Genomic DNA, 16,278 nt, shown 5'->3' on the forward strand with positions numbered 1-16,278 from the left:
TGAATAAGGCTGTTTATTCATATTTCTTTTAAGCAATTAACCCTGTATTTTGTCACCTTAATACAGAGAGACCATTTGTATGTATTTTTCTTTCTTTTTTATATAAAGCTTTCTTTTAAGACCTGGTGGAGTTTTTCTTTACTTCAGGGAAATTGAGTCTGCACTCACCAGGGAATTGGTGGGAGGAAGAAATCAGGGGGAGATCTGTGTGTGTTGGATTTGCTAGCCTGATTTTACATTCCCTCTGGGTGAACAGGAAAGTGCTTTTGTTTCCAGGACTGGGAACGGAGAGGGGGAGTCACTCTGTTTGGATTCCCAGAGCTTGTATCTGTGTATCTCTCCAGGAGCACCTGGAAGCGGGAAGGGAAAAAGGATTATTTCCCTTTGTTGTGAGACTCAAGGGATTTGGGTCTTGGGGTCCCCAGGGAAGGTTTTCCAGGGGGACCAGTGTGCCCCAAAACACTCTAATTTTTTGGGTGGTGGCAGCAAGTACCAGGTCCAAGCTAGTAACTAAGCTTGGAGGTTTTCATGCTAACCCCCATATTTTGGACGCTAAGGTCCAAATCTAGGACTAAAGTTATGATATGAGTGGCAGCGGTTATGGGATAGACAAAATCCAGAAGCCAGTATGAATATTATTTTTTTCTCTTCTCTGCTAAGGGCTTTTTAGCAGGGAGAAACAGTTTGGGTTTAAAAGAGAATTTTTTTTTCTGCTGTCTCTGGCAGTTTGTGGCTTGCATAATAAGCAAGAGACCATTAAGCTGTGACAAAGAATCTTTTGTGACAATAGCTCTCCCATTGAGAGTCATTACCAGCACTATATACATGCAAATAAAGTGGTTTTTCAGGTTACTTAACATTGAAGATTAGCTAAAAGCATTGTTGCTAGGCAGACCCCAGGAGGCAACAGAGCCTGCAGTTCAGAAGAGAAACACCGGAGGGCACCCCAACACAAGAAAACAGGAATCATGACTTCTAAGGCAAAAATTGAGGCCGAAGAGCAATTCAAAGAAGCTGAACACAGGCGACAACTGGAGCTGAAACAAAAGGAAGAAAGCATCAAACTGGCAGCCTACCAAAGAGAACAGGCAGCCAAAGAGGCAGCACACAAAAGAAAACTAGAAGAAGAAGAGGTGGCCCACCGAAGGAAACAAGCAGAAGAAGAGTTGGCCCACAGAAGGAAGCAAGAAGAAGAAGAGGCGGCCCACCACCGAGACATGGAAAAACAACAAAAAGAAATGTAAAAACAACAAAAAGAAAATGAAGAGAAGGAAAAACAGACAAAACATGAACTGGACTTGGCAAAAGCTGGGCTGCATGTGCCAGCCAACCCTAACAACCCGGCGCCAATTATTGCTCCACAGCACAGGAAATTTCCCACCTACAAGGCAGGTGATGACACCGAGGCCTTCTTGGAAAATTTTGAAAGAGCCTGTCTTGGGTACAGTATCCCTGAAGACCAGTATATGGTACAATTGAGGCCACAGCTCAGTGGACCTTTAGCAGAGGTGGCAGCTGAAATGCATAAGCAGAACATGAATGACTATAAACTTTTTCAAACCAAGGCCAGATACAGAATGGGGATAACCCCGGATCATGCCCGTCGGCGCTTCAGAACCCAAAAGTGGAAACCAGAGGTGTCATTTCCCAAACACGCCTACTACATTGCAAAAAACTATGAGGCCTGGTTAACAGGAAACAACATTCAAACCTTGGAAGAACTGAACCTCCTCATACAAATGGAGCAGTTCTTGGATGGTGTTCCTGAGGACATAACACGGTACATACAAGATGGAAAACCCAAAAATCTCGCTGAGGCGGGGGACATTGGAGCCATATGGACGGAAGTGGCAGAAAGCAAGAAAGCTACGGTCAAGGGGAACGAATACCCCAGGGGGCACACCGACCATAAACCCTACAACCGAGGACAGCCAAAGACCCCACATACCACCCAAGTAAAGCCACAGACATCCTACTCTTCCACCTCACCAGTCTCCAGTAACTCACCTCGGCCCAGAGACCCATCAGATGGAAGATGCTTTAAGTGTAATGAACTGGGACATATCAAGGCCAACTGTCCAAAGAACACCATGCGAGTGCAATTCATTACACCACCATCACACCAAAGATCCCCAGGCCCAGATGCCTCTCAAATACCCTTGGAGCGAAGGGAAAATTTGAGAGTGGGCGGAAAGAAGGTTACTGCGTGGAGAGACACGGGGGCACAAGTGTCAGCTATCCACCAATCCTTTGTAGACCCCAAATTCATCAACCCAAAGGCCAAAGTGACAATTTACCCCTTCATGTCACAAGCTGTAGACTTGCCTACAGCTGAACTGCCTGTCCAGTACAAAGGCTGGTCAGGAATGTGGACTTTTGCAGTCTATGACAATTATCCTATCCCCATGCTACTGGGGGAAGACTTGGCCAACCACGTGAAGCGGGCCAAGAGAGTGGGAATGGTTACACATAGCCAAACCAGGCAAGCTTCCAGACCCATTCCTGTTCCTGAGCCATCCACAGAGGCCCCGTCTGTGTTACCAGAGACCCAGACAGAGGTAGTGGACCCAGATTCCATGCCTACCACTGAAACAGCCACAGCACCTCCAGTCCCAGGCCCGGAACTGGAACAGCAACCAGCACCAGCAAGTGCAACCACATCTTCAAACTCAACGCCAGAGGGCGCCAGCGAGCCAGAACTGGCAGAAGCAAAAGACAGCCATACCCAAAAGGCTCAGTCAGAGCCTGAAATACCCTCAGGTGCACCAGCGGAGAGCGGTTCACCAGCAACGGAAACAATCCCATCATCTACATCGCTTCCAGAGGGACCAAGCCCAAGTCCACAGTCTGAGGAAGAACTGGTGACCCCAGCCTCAAGGGAACAGTTCCAGACTGAGCAGGAAGCAGATGACAGCCTTCAGAAAGCTTGGGCGGCGGCACGGAGCACCCCACCGCCTCTCAGCTCTTCTAATCGATCCTGGTTTGTTATAGACCATGGACTTTTATACAAGGAAATTCTTTCTGGTGGACACCGGGAAGAATGGCAGCCGCAAAAACAGTTGGTGGTTCCAACTAAGTACCGGGGGAAGCTCTTAAGCTTAGCCCATGATCATCCCAGTGGCCATGCTGGGGTGAACAGAACCAAAGACAGGTTGGGGAAGTCCTTCCACTGGGAGGGGATGGGCAAGGATGTTGCCAAGTATGTCCGGTCTTGTGAGGTATGCCAAAGAGTGGGAAAGCCTCAAGACCAGGTCAAGGCCCCTCTCCAGCCACTCCCCATAATTGAGGTCCCATTTCAGCGAGTAGCTGTGGATATTTTGGGTCCTTTCCCAAAAAAGACACCCAGAGGAAAGCAGTATGTACTGACTTTAGTGGACTTTGCTACCCGATGGCCGGAAGCAGTAGCTCTAGGCAACACCAGGGCTAACACTGTGTGCCTGGCCCTAACAGACATCTTTGCCAGGGTAGGTTGGCCCTCCAACATCCTTACAGATTCAGGGTCTAATTTCCTGGCAGGGACCATGGAAAAACTGTGGGAAACTCATGGGGTAAATCACTTGGTTGCCACCAAATACCACCATCAAACCAATGGCCTGGTGGAAAGGTTCAATGGAACTTTGGGGGCCATGATACGAAAATTCATCAACGAATTCTCCAATAATTGGGACCTAGCGTTGCAGCAGTTGCTGTTTGCCTACAGGGCTGTATCACATCCCAGTTTAGGGTTTTCACCATTTGAACTTGTGTATGGTCACGAGGTTAAGGGACCATTACAGTTGGTGAAGCAGCAATGGGAGGGGTTTACGTCTTCTCCAGGAACTAACATTCTGGACTTTGTAAGCAACCTACAAAGCACCCTCCGACACTCTTTAGCCCTTGCTAGAGAGAACCTAAAGGATGCTCAAGAAGAGCAAAAGGCCTGGTATGACACACATGCCAGAGAACGTTCCTTCAAGGTAGAAGACCAGGTTATGGTCTTGAAGGTGCAACAGGCCCATAAGATGGAAGCATCATGGGAAGGGCCATTCACGGTCCAAGAGCGCCTGGGAACTGTAAACTACCTCATAGCATTTCCCAATTCCTCACTAAAGCCTAAAGTGTACCATGTTAATTCTCTCAAGCCTTTCTATTCCAGAGACTTACAGGTTTGTCAGTTTACAGTCCAGGGAGATGAGGCTGAGTGGCCTGACGGTGTCTACTACGACGGGAAAAAAGACGGTGGCGTGGAAGAGGTGAACCTCTCAACCACCCTGGAACGTCTGCAGCGGCGACAAATCAAGGAGCTGTGCACTAGCTTCGCCCCATTGTTCTCAGCCACCCCAGGACGGACTGAACGGGCATACCACTCCATTGATACAGGTAATGCTCACCCAATCAGAACCCAACCCTACCGGGTGTCTCCTCATGCCCAAGCTGCTATAGAACGGGAGATCCAGAACATGCTACAGATGGGTATAATCCGCTCATCTACCAGTGCATGGGCATCTCCAGTGGTTCTGGTACCCAAACCAGATGGGGAAATACGCTTTTGCGTGGACTACCGTAAGCTAAATGCGGTAACTCGTCCGGACAACTATCCAATGCCACGCACCGATGAGCTATTGGAGAAGTTGGGACGTGCCCAGTTCATCTCTACAATAGACTTAACCAAGGGGTACTGGCAAGTACCGCTAGATGAACCTGCCAAGGAGAGGTCAGCATTCGTCACCCATGCGGGGGTGTATGAATTCAATGTCCTTCCTTTCGGCCTTCGAAATGCACCCGCCACCTTCCAGAGGCTGGTAGATGGTCTACTAGCTGGACTGGGAGAATTTGCAGTTGCCTACCTCGATGATGTGGCCATTTTTTCAGACTCCTGGCCCGAACACCTACTACACCTGGAAAAGGTCTTTGAGCGCATCAGGCAGGCAGGACTAACTGTTAAGGCCAAAAAGTGTCAAATAGGCCAAAACAGAGTGACTTACCTGGGGCACCAGGTGGGTCGAGGAACCATAAACCCCCTACAGGCCAAGGTGGATGCTATCCAAAAGAGGCCTGTCCCAAGGTCAAAGAAACAGGTCCAATCCTTCTTAGGCTTGGCCGGATACTACAGGTGATTTGTACCACACTACAGCCAAATCGCTGCCCCACTGACCGACCTAACCAAAAAGACCCAGCCAAATGCAGTTAAGTGGACTGATGAGTGTCAAAAGGCCTTTACCCAACTTAAGGCAACGCTCATGTCTGACCCTGTGCTCAGGGCCCCGGATTTTGACAAACCATTCCTAGTAACCACAGATGCATCTGAGCGTGGTATAGGAGCAGTGCTCATGCAGGAAGCAACAGATCACAACTTCCATCCTGTCGTGTTTCTCAGCAAGAAACTGTCTGAGAGGGAAAATCACTGGTCAGTCAGTGAAAAGGAATGCTATGCCATTGTGTACGCCCTGGAAAAGCTACGCCCATATGTTTGGGGACGGCGGTTCCAACTACAAACTGACCATGCTGCACTAAAGTGGCTTCATACTGCCAAGGGGAACAACAAGAAACTTCTTCGTTGGAGTTTAGCTCTCCAAGATTTTGATTTTGAAATTCAACACATCACAGGAGCTTCTAACAAAGTTGCTGATGCACTCTCCCATGAGAGTTTCCCAGAATTCAGTAGTTAAAAAGTGTTCTTAAAATGTAAAAGTCTGTTAGTTATATACTTAGTAGTATATGTAAAGGTGTATGTGTTGTAGTAATCTGTTTATTTTAAAGTTCTAGAAGGAAATCGCCGCCAGTGAGCTTCCCCACTGTCTGCAATTTGGGGGGCATGTCATAAACAGATAGCTAAGGGTTAATGTCTCTTTCACCTGAAGCACCTGACCAGAGGACCAATCAGGAAACCGGATTTTTTCAACTTTGGGTGGAGGGAATTTTGTGTCTGAGGTCTTTGTTTTCTGTCTGCCTGCTTTCTCTGAGCTTTGGAGAAGTAGTTTCTGCTTTCTAATCTTCTGTTTCTAAGTGTAAGGACAAAGAGATCAGATAGTAAGTTATATGGTTTCTTTTCTTTGGTATTTGCATGAATATAAGTGCTGGAGTGCTTTGATTTGTATTCTTTTTGAATAAGGCTGTTTATTCATATTTCTTTTAAGCAATTAACCCTGTATTTTGTCACCTTAATACAGAGAGACCATTTGTATGTATTTTTCTTTCTTTTTTATATAAAGCTTTCTTTTAAGACCTGGTGGAGTTTTTCTTTACTTCAGGGAAATTGAGTCTGCACTCACCAGGGAATTGGTGGGAGGAAGAAATCAGGGGGAGATCTGTGTGTGTTGGATTTGCTAGCCTGATTTTACATTCCCTCTGGGTGAACAGGAAAGTGCTTTTGTTTCCAGGACTGGGAACGGAGAGGGGGAGTCACTCTGTTTGGATTCCCAGAGCTTGTATCTGTGTATCTCTCCAGGAGCACCTGGAGGGGGGAAGGGAAAAAGGATTATTTCCCTTTGTTGTGAGACTCAAGGGATTTGGGTCTTGGGGTCCCCAGGGAAGGTTTTCCAGGGGGACCAGAGTGCCCCAAAACACTCTAATTTTTTGGGTGGTGGCAGCAAGTACCAGGTCCAAGCTGGTAGCTAAGTTTGGAGGTTTTCATGCTAACCCCCATATTTTGGACGCTAAGGTCCAAATCTGGGACTAAAGGTATGATAGCTTGGAAGACAAAAATGTATAAAGCTCAGGTGAAGGGACAGGAGTTACTGTCACTCCATTCAAGAACTGACAACAAACTGTGACCCTGGCCTGGTCTACACTAGTGGTGGTGGTGGTGGAGAATCGATCTAAGATACACAACTTCAGCTAAGAGAATAGCATAGCTGAAATCGATGTATCTTAGATCAACTTAGAATCACTTAGTCTGCGTCCTCGCGGCGCGAGATCGACGGCCGCCGCTCCCCTGTCGACTTCGCTTCCGTCTCTCACCAAGCTGGAGTTCAGCAGTCGACGGGAGAGCAATTGGGGGATTGATTTGTCACGTCTACACTACACGCGATAAATTGATCCCTGATAGATCGATCGCTGCCTAACGATCCAGCGGGTACTGTAGACGTACCACAAGAGAGCCAGGCCCTACAGAAAGGGTAAAAGTGTTTCAGCCCTCATAGAGGATCCATGTAGAAAATGGATGACTGCATGGCCAGCTCAGATGTGCCAAGATAACACAATGAATTGCAGGAGTTGGCTGTCCAACCCCCCTGTCTGGAGAGAGGAGATCATGAGAGCCAGCCTTGAGAAAGGTGACAGAGGCCTGAGGTCAAACCAGAGCCAGCTCCATGGGTTTTGCAGCCCCAAGCAGCCAAAAAAGCCACGATTGTGATCTGCGGCAGTTCAGCAGTAGGTCCCTCGTTTCAACCGGGAGTGAGGGACCTTGCACCGAACTACCGGACCTGCCGCCCCTCTCCAGAGTGGTCACCCCAAGCACCTGCTTGCTAAGTTGGTGCCTAGAGCCAGCTCTAGATCAAACTGCAGGTGCCCTCAAGGAGACCACAAAAGGGACAGAGGTGTCCTTACCTCAGAAACTGGGCAATTTCTTTTTGCAGTTGATTTCTGTCTGTGTCAGTATGGCACACTATTTTCTCTCTTGCATAGTAAGTCTATTCCTGCTTCCCACTCCCCCTTTGTTGTTTTGTTTTTTTAAATAGTCATTAACACTAAACCTGAATTTTAAAAAATTTCAGCGGGGGGAGGGAGGAGAAAAGGGATATTTTCCAACGATTTCCCTCCTGGCTGATGATAGTCAAATAATTTTTTTTAATTCTGTAACCTTTTGTTTGGGGCGCAGAGGTCTGCCCAGTGCAACACTCAGGTGACAGGGTCACAAACAACAAACTGCACTAGTTACCTAATCACACTTGCCAGGGGAGTGGGTTTGCAGGAGAGTTGTACCACTGAAACCATACCCAGCTCCCGGCAGGTCTCCCAACTTCACAGATTCACAAATCTAGGTTTCTTTGGTGGAATTAATCAAACTATAATACATACGATATCCGGTGTTGCAGATGATCGGCAACAGAGATTTGCTCTCTAGCACAAAGACAAAGCCATCTGCATCTTGACTTTCAATTGAGTTGTGGGCACTCAGCAAAATGAGGAAAACTGTGCGTGGAGGGTGGGTGGGGGAGAAGACAGAGGAGACATAATAGGATCTGCTGAGTAAATAGCAGGAAAAGCAGAAAAAGAAAATGGAGCAGGAGGGCAGGAAGTCACAAGCTATGGCATCGTTTTATGTGAAAAACAAAATCAGATGGAAACAAGTAGCTTATTATTCCTTCCATTAAATCTAAAATAAATAAAAAAGAGATAAGCAATTCAGGAATAGAGGAAAGAACATAAGAAAATATTACAGCATTTATTTTTATGTATTTTGCAAACTAGTTTTTATTATTTATTCATTCACCCACTCCTTCGTTCCCCTCACCCCCCCCCCCCCGCTTGTTTGTTTGCAACTGGAATCACTTTATACTTCGGATGGGTAGTGTTTGTTTTTTCAGTGATAAGATTATATCGGCAATTACTGTTTGTGGTTCTGTTCAAACAAACACGCTTGTAAGGTCGCATGTTATGTAACGCATTACAAATCTCTATTTCACAGGTCTTCCAAACTTTAGAAAAAAAACCTCTGAATTAATGGACTCCAAGTTTTCAAATTCTAAGTAGCGCATTTCTCAGTTCCAGGATTCCTGGAAAACACTAAGAATAACTGAGAAGAAACCAGGAACCACAAGAGCACAACAAATAGCAGCTGTAACACAATTATAACAACCTACTTGATTTCATAACTCCAGGGAGTATTAGAAATTTCAACATACTTTTTGGGCATATATTCAGTTTTCAGGCTGGAGTCATCAATAAATACATGTTTCCATACTTTTGTTTTAGAATTGTCTTTTGCTGAGTATATAATGATTTTTCGGATGCTCAGGATTACATCTCCCACAATCAAAACACAGTCCAGGGATATAATAGGATTTACTACTACCAAGATTAATGCTGAAAATCCATCAACAAAAAGGCATATATAATAAAGGTAATTATTTGATATAAATACCCAAAAGGATTATTGTAAATTATTTGCAATGCATGATAAAAAATAAGTTTTGGTTTTAATTTTAATTTAGATGTAAAAACATTGTGATGCTTTTATTTCACTAAAATCTGGTAAATAAAAAACATTTTCTTTCCCTCTTGTAACTAGACTTTTCTGAAGACTTGTACTAGAGCTAATTAGCTTTAAAATGTGTTTTTGTGAAAGAAAAAAACTGACTTTCCAGAAACATTCTTAAGAATTTACAGTAGATTTGTATTATTAAATCAAGCAGGTAAGAATTTAATTTTCTTTCAGAAAGGTGCTACATTTTTTTTTCCATGTGAACTGTTAAATCAGCAAGTGGCTTTTCTAATAAATAGCTAAGTTGATTAAATCCAGATAGCATCATCAACTGGTTTCAATTCCTTGATATAAGTCTCTCTATTAAACCACTAGCTTGATTACAGTATGTGTTTTTTTTGAGACAGAAACCACTGCATAGTTAAATGCAAATTTGTTTACTGAAACTTAGCATACCAATTTAGGACTAGTCATTCTGTCGTGTCTTTTACAGATGCATTTTACACTTCCTACAGATTGTTTAAAGGAAAATCTGTTTGTGAAAAGCAGCATGTACATTTGCAGGATGCAAACAGTAAGGTTATGTATATGCCATTTGACCATAATAGTCATGTTTACATTTGCCGTTACAATTAATTGCAGCAAGCCAAACTTATTCACTATCAAACAATGACAAGTATGAAAATACCTACATATTAAAAATGACAAAACAAGTGATTGAAAAACAACTAACGTTATGATAGGTGAAAATTCATCCACTCCAAAGCTATGCATTTCAGTGTACCCACTGTCTCCAACTCTTGATTTAGTGAAAATTCAGACATAAAATTTCATATCTATTCTTAACACTCGCTGGAGTCTAACATTCAGATATCTGTCTCTAGAAGACACAAACACAAAGCTCTTTTCTGACACAAACACAATGGTCACGTGTGTAAAAACTTGTTCACAAGTTTTGCAGGGAACAGTTAACTTCAATGTACTGAGAAAGGCAAGAACACTGCTCTTAAGCTAATAAAACAGAGAAGTGCCATTGTACCAGCAATTTTAAAATGTATTTTAGCAGGATGCTTAGAAAATGTACATGCTGGTGATTTATTTGTTCACTCTGTGAGAAGCAACTAGGGCTTTCCCCACTCTTTTGTTCAGGGAACCTTAAAGGACTTGAAAGAGCAACTTTGGAGGAGTTTAATCTTAGAAATCCAACTGTCACAATAACTTTAATTAAATAGATACTGATCTCTGGAATATTTGCATTTTTTTTCACACCTTTTTTTTAAGTCTGTGACTTGATCATGAACAATATCATTCTAAATTCAAGCTTCTTAATTGTGATTCATAGAAATCCATGTCATAGAAATCCATGTTTCTATCCCCAGAATGGATGGTTAGAACACTTGAAGAATCTGATCAGGAGTTTTGAAGCTTTCAAGGAGGCAATAGGTAGGCATGTGTGACCTACAGGTCAGCGTGCTTTGTTCCCTCTGTACCTAACCCTCAGAGGAGGCAAGTGAATTACAGCCCCTAGCTTCAGAGCTGGGCTCTTCAGCTCAAGGTGTAGAGACTAATGCTTTCAGCTCTGGAGGTAATCCAAGATGGCAGACGTTGACCTCTCTCTTTTGGGGCCATACAGGGCTTGCCTAAGGCATCATTCCTGGGGGAAAATAGTCTACTGTAACTTTTGACTAGATAAAGACAAAAGGACATTTAAATTAGATTTGATTCACACTCACACATAATAACTGCATCTGGTGTCAAGTATCGGGGGTAGCCGAGTTAGTCTGTATCCACAAAAACAACAAGGAGTTCGGTGGCACCTTAAAGACTAATAGATTTATTTGTGCATAAGCTTTCGTGGGTAAAAAATCCACTTCTATTCATGAAAGCTTATGCACAAGTAAATCTATTAGTCTTTAAGGTGCCACTGTACTCCTTGTTGTTTTAATAACTGCATTTGCAGACCAATTTGCAGTGGGATGTAATCAGATCCTTGTCTGGTTCATTTAGTCACTTCAATGCCCAGGCTCTGCCAGTGGGTTTAGGAATCCTTTTTCCCTGGCGTATCAAATACTAATTCATGCCACATACAAACTTAGCTTAAAATGGGCTATAAAACATGATGTCTTGAAGATAATAGGAAGGCCAAAAGAGAGTTAGGAGAACGGCTAGTCAAAGACTGAAAAAGTAATAGCAAAAAAATGTTTAAGTAGATCAGAAGCAGGAAGCCTGCTAAACAACTAGTGAGACCACTAGACGATCGAGATGCTAAACCGGCACTCAACGAGAAACTAAATGAATTCTTTGCATCAGTGTTCACGGTTGAGGATGTGAAGGACATTCCCAAACCTGAGCCATTCTTTTTAGATGATAAATCTGAGGAATTGTCCCAGATTGAGGTGTCATTAGAGGAGGATATGGAACAAATTGATATATTAAACAGTAATAAGTCAGGACCACATGGTATTCACTCAAGAGTTCTGAAGGAACTCAAAGATAAAATTGGAGAACTGCTAACTCTGGTATGTAACCTATCATTTAAATCAGCTTCTCTACCAGATGACTGGAGGATAGCTAATGCGACACCAATTTTTAAAAAAGGCTCCAGAGGTGATCCCGGCAATTAAAGGCTGGTAAGTTTAAACTTCAGTATCCGGCAAACTCGTTGAAATGATAGGAAAGAACAGAATTGTCAGACATATAGATGAATTGATTTGTTGGGGAAGAGTCAATATGGTTTTTGTAAAGGGAAATCATGCCTCACCAATCTACTAGAATTATGTGAAAAGGTCAACAAGCATGTGGAAAAGGGTGATCCAGTGGATATAGTGTACTTAGATTTTCAGAAAACCTCTAACAAGTTCCCTCGCCAAAGGCTCCTAAGCAAAGTAAGCTGTCATGGGATAAGAGGGAAGGTGCTCTCATGGATTGGTATCTGATAGGTAAAAGATAGGAAGCAAGGGGTAGGAATAAATGGTTAATTTTCAGAATGGAGAGAGGTAAATAGTGGTGACCTCTAAGGGTCCGTACTAGGACCAGTGCTATTCTACATATTCATAAATGATCTGGAAAAAGGGGTAAACAGTGAGGTGGCAAAATTTGTGGATGATACAAAATTACTCAAGACAGTTAAGTCCCAAGCAGACTGCGAAGAGCTACAAAGGGATCTCACAAAACTGGGTGACTGGGCAACTAAATGGCAGATGAAATTTAATGTTGATAAAGTAATGTACATTGGAAAACATAATCCCAGTTATACATACAAAATGATGGGGTCTAAATTAGCTGTTACTCTCAAGAGATCTTGGAGTCATTGTGGATAGTTCTCTGAAAACATCCAATCAACGTGCAGCAGCAGCCAAAAAATTGAACAGAATGTTGGAAATCATTAAGAAAGGGATAGATAGGACAGAAAATATTGTATTGCCTCTGTATAAATCCATAGTATGCACACATCTTGAATACTGTGTGCTGAGATGGTCACCCCATCTAAAAAAAAAAATATTGGAATTGGAAAAGGTTCAGAAAAGGGCAACAAAAATTATTAGGGGTATGGAACAGCTTCCAGATGAGGAGAGATTAATAAGACTGGGAATTTTCAGCTTGGAAAAGAGATGACTATGGGAGGGATATGATAGAGATCTATAAAATCATGATGAGTGTGGAGAAAGTAAATAAAGTGTTATTTACTCCTTCTCATAACACCAGAACTAGGGGGTCACCAAATGAAATTAATAGACAGCAGGTTTAAAACAAAGAAAAGGACATACTTTTTCACACAATGTACAGTCAACCTGTGGAACTCTTTGCCAGAGGATGTTGTGAAGACTATAACAGGGTTCAAAAAAGAACTAGATAAATTCATGGAGGATAGGTCCATCAATGGCTATTGTCCAAGATTGGCAGGGATGGTGTCCCTAGCCTCTGTTTGCCAAAAGTTGGGAATGTGCAACTGGGGGATGGTTCACTTGATGATTACCTGTTCTGTTCATTCCCTCTGAAGCACCTGGCATTGGTCACCACTGGAAGACAGGATACTGGGCTAGATGGACCTTTGGTCTGACCCAGTATGGCCGTTCTTATGTTCTTGAAAGTTCACAGAGAGCAAACCTCAAAAAGGGGGAGGGAGAACATTTAAGCGTGATTCAAACAAAGCCACTTTTACGCGTAAATGGTTATGGAAAACATTTGTAGTGTTTGCCCAGCTCAGCTATAAACTCAGCCCCCTGCAGGACTATAACACAGTGTAACAGTGTCAGAAACATAAGCCCTAATTCTCCAAGCTGATCTACACGAGCATCTGAATTGACCCATGTGGCTCAGTTTGCAGGACTAGTACCATTGTTTGTAAGTGTAAGTGTATCTAGTATAGACAAAAGTCATGTTACAAACATAATCATGTTTCAGATGGTTTCAGTCACAGTCACAAGCCCCCATAGTGAACAGTGCCTAGTGCTAAAAAGTCAAGAGGCCAAATTCAGCCATATTGTTATGCGCTTAAGTGACAGTAAAACTGCAGTTCTCACTCAATTTTAGCTCCAGACTCCCATCATCTTCAGTTTTTATAAAAATATATTCTACATTTTAATCCCACTTTCTTTAAAATAATAATAATAATAATAATAATAATAATAATAATATTTTTTAAAAAGGGCTAGAAGTTCTCGGTTTCAGTACCATCTAATAACAGAATATTAAACATAGGGGGAAATAACCTTGAAATGTGGAATTCAAAAACAAAAAACTAAAAAAACAAGAACCCTGATGCAGTTCTTAAAATGCCTGTGTCGAAATAAGGATCACTATATTAGCATACAGTGACAGAGCCCAAATTGCAACATCATAAATTGTTTTACTTGATATATAAATTAAATACCCATGAGCATCTTAATTTTAAAACAGCAACTGTGAATTAAGATGCCCTGCATAGTATATTTTGGGCCAAACTCTGTCTGCCTGGAACACAGTCAGCCAAAATTTAACATCCTAATTCTGGCTCCCAACAAACCCACAAAGAAGTAAAGTTGCTGTGTACAAGAGCCACCAAGGTGAGGCCTACGGTGGGGCCTAGGCATCAGGCTATTGCTAGGGTTCTGAAACTTCATTGCACTGCGACCCCCTTCTGACAACAAAATTTACTACACGACCCCAGGATGGGGGACCAAAACCCAAGCCCACCTGAGTCCAACTGCCCCAGGTGGGGGGGGGGCCAAAGCCCGAGACCCACTGTCCCAGGTGGCATGTGCCCAAGGGCTTCAGCCCCTGGCGGGTGGCCCGTAACCTGAGCCCCATTGCTCAGGGCTGAAGCCCTCGGGTTTTAACTTTGGCCCCAGGCGGTGGGGCTCAGGCTTCAGCCCCGGGTCCCAACAAAAGTAAGCTAGCCCTGGTGACCCCCATGCAGTCCCAACCCACAGTTTGAGAACCGCTAGGCTATTGCAATCCCCACATCAGTGCACATGTGCCCCCAGGCCTGACAATGGCAGTTATGCAGATATACACACACAGTACAGATTAATCCTACTCTGTGTAGGCCTAACCACTCATGCTGTGCATGAGGCCACTGACAGCCAGGATACAGGCACTCACATTAACACTGTTCTGGATTCCTTCATGTGGTGGGTCAGTCTTTGGCCTTTCGTGAATAAAACAAGCCCTTCTGTTGGCTGAGTTTAGCCAAATATTGATAGGGTTGCCAACCCTCCAGGATTGGCCGGGAGTCTCCAGGAATTAAAGATTAAGTCATTTAATGAAATCTCCAAGAATACTTCCAACCAAAATTGGCAACCTTGTTTACACACCACTAAGGGGCACAACAACCCCAGAGGACTGCATAAAGATGCTGTAATGCAGCCTGACCAGATTTAAAGATGGCTGGTCTAGCTGCACAAGGGAGTTGCAGGAAACCCCCAATCTATTTGCGGCAGGGACAGAGCTGCATGGTGCAGGAATGGAAAACATGCACATCAACTTCAGTCACCTCTGGAAGCCACAGGTCTATCCTAACACACTTCTTCCCCACACCAAAATGGGACTGATGGGGGATGACTACAGTAACCCTTGCACAGATCCTGCAAAGGGAGGAGGTGTAAGGTTCTGGGAGGTTTTAAATTTGGAAGAAAAAATGATGACAGCAGAAGAATGTTATCAATCAGTTAATATTAAATGCTACCTTTTATCTGCACCAAGCAACGCTCCTGTGCTTTAAACTTGCAATGTTATTTAATGTCATAAAATTGAGAATGGGTGAAGCCATGTCTTCAAAACCCAAACATCCTCTCCACCTCCCTAGAAGCACAGCAGAGGAGAAGGCAGCAGATGGAGGTGAGAGAAGAGAGAATGTCCCTTCCATGACCTCATTCCCTTATTCACACAAAAGCCTCTCTGCAGGGAACCAGAAGGGAACAAGCTGCATGGCTAGAGCGCAGGCAGGCCTGTCTACCTCAGACCACAGAAAAGACAGAGATAAAAGTTTGCAAGAACTTACATACTTATAGCTTGACAAAAAACACTGAATTTCACATTTGCATATCTTCCAGGGGGGCAAATATCAGGCCTCTTCCCTGGTGTGCTGTTCTGAGATTTCCCTTTTTCTTGTGCGCCGCCCAGGTCTGTCTTTCCTTCTGCCCCAGTTTGTCTCACCTTGACATCTCATGCTGTTCCTTCTCCAGTGCTGATACCAGCTTCAGCTCTTCCTCAGCCTGGTTTCCACCACTCAGCTTATCCCTTACCCAGATTTGATCCCTTGTCATTTGATTCTCCGCTCCCAATTCTGCTGCCCATGCCCAGACTTCTACGCACAGTAACCTGAACTCCTGAAAAATCTACTCCTCCCACTCCCACCAACTAGCAGACTGATAAAATTTTAAAATTCAAATAAAACATCTGGTTTCTTTCCCAAAAATGGATCTGATTTTTTCTTCAGATGTTGAAAGAGAACCAGTTACATACCACAATGAAAGGCACTTAATAAAAACCTAGGATAGACAGAGGTCACCATAGTGTTTAAAAATTGCAGTAGCATTTCTAGCTGAGTCAAGATGAAGGTTGCTTTCTATTTTTACCAAGTAAAGTGTTGTCTATGATTTATCGAGGCCTGTATATACAAACACACAACCATGTTTTGCAAACCCTTACTTACATGAATACATACACAAGTA

At 43.5% G+C, this 16,278-nt stretch overlaps 1 protein-coding gene and 1 long non-coding RNA gene across 9 annotated transcripts in view; one reads left to right on the plus strand and one right to left on the minus strand.

Moving 5' to 3' along the window:
* The window catches only part of CRADD (CASP2 and RIPK1 domain containing adaptor with death domain), a 141,700-nt gene that overhangs the window by 49,679 nt on the left and 75,743 nt on the right, over positions 1–16,278 (minus strand). The window lies entirely within an intron of this gene.
* The window catches only part of LOC115644342, a 56,114-nt gene continuing 48,486 nt past the window's right edge, over positions 8,651–16,278 (plus strand). Inside the window, exon 1 of the long non-coding RNA XR_003998480.1 lies at positions 8,651–9,043. This is a non-coding gene — a long non-coding RNA (uncharacterized LOC115644342). The remainder of the gene's footprint in view (positions 9,044–16,278) is intronic.

The sequence above is a fragment of the Gopherus evgoodei genome, chromosome 1 (genome assembly GCF_007399415.2).
Source record: "Gopherus evgoodei ecotype Sinaloan lineage chromosome 1, rGopEvg1_v1.p, whole genome shotgun sequence".
Classification (NCBI taxonomy): domain Eukaryota; kingdom Metazoa; phylum Chordata; order Testudines; family Testudinidae; genus Gopherus; species Gopherus evgoodei.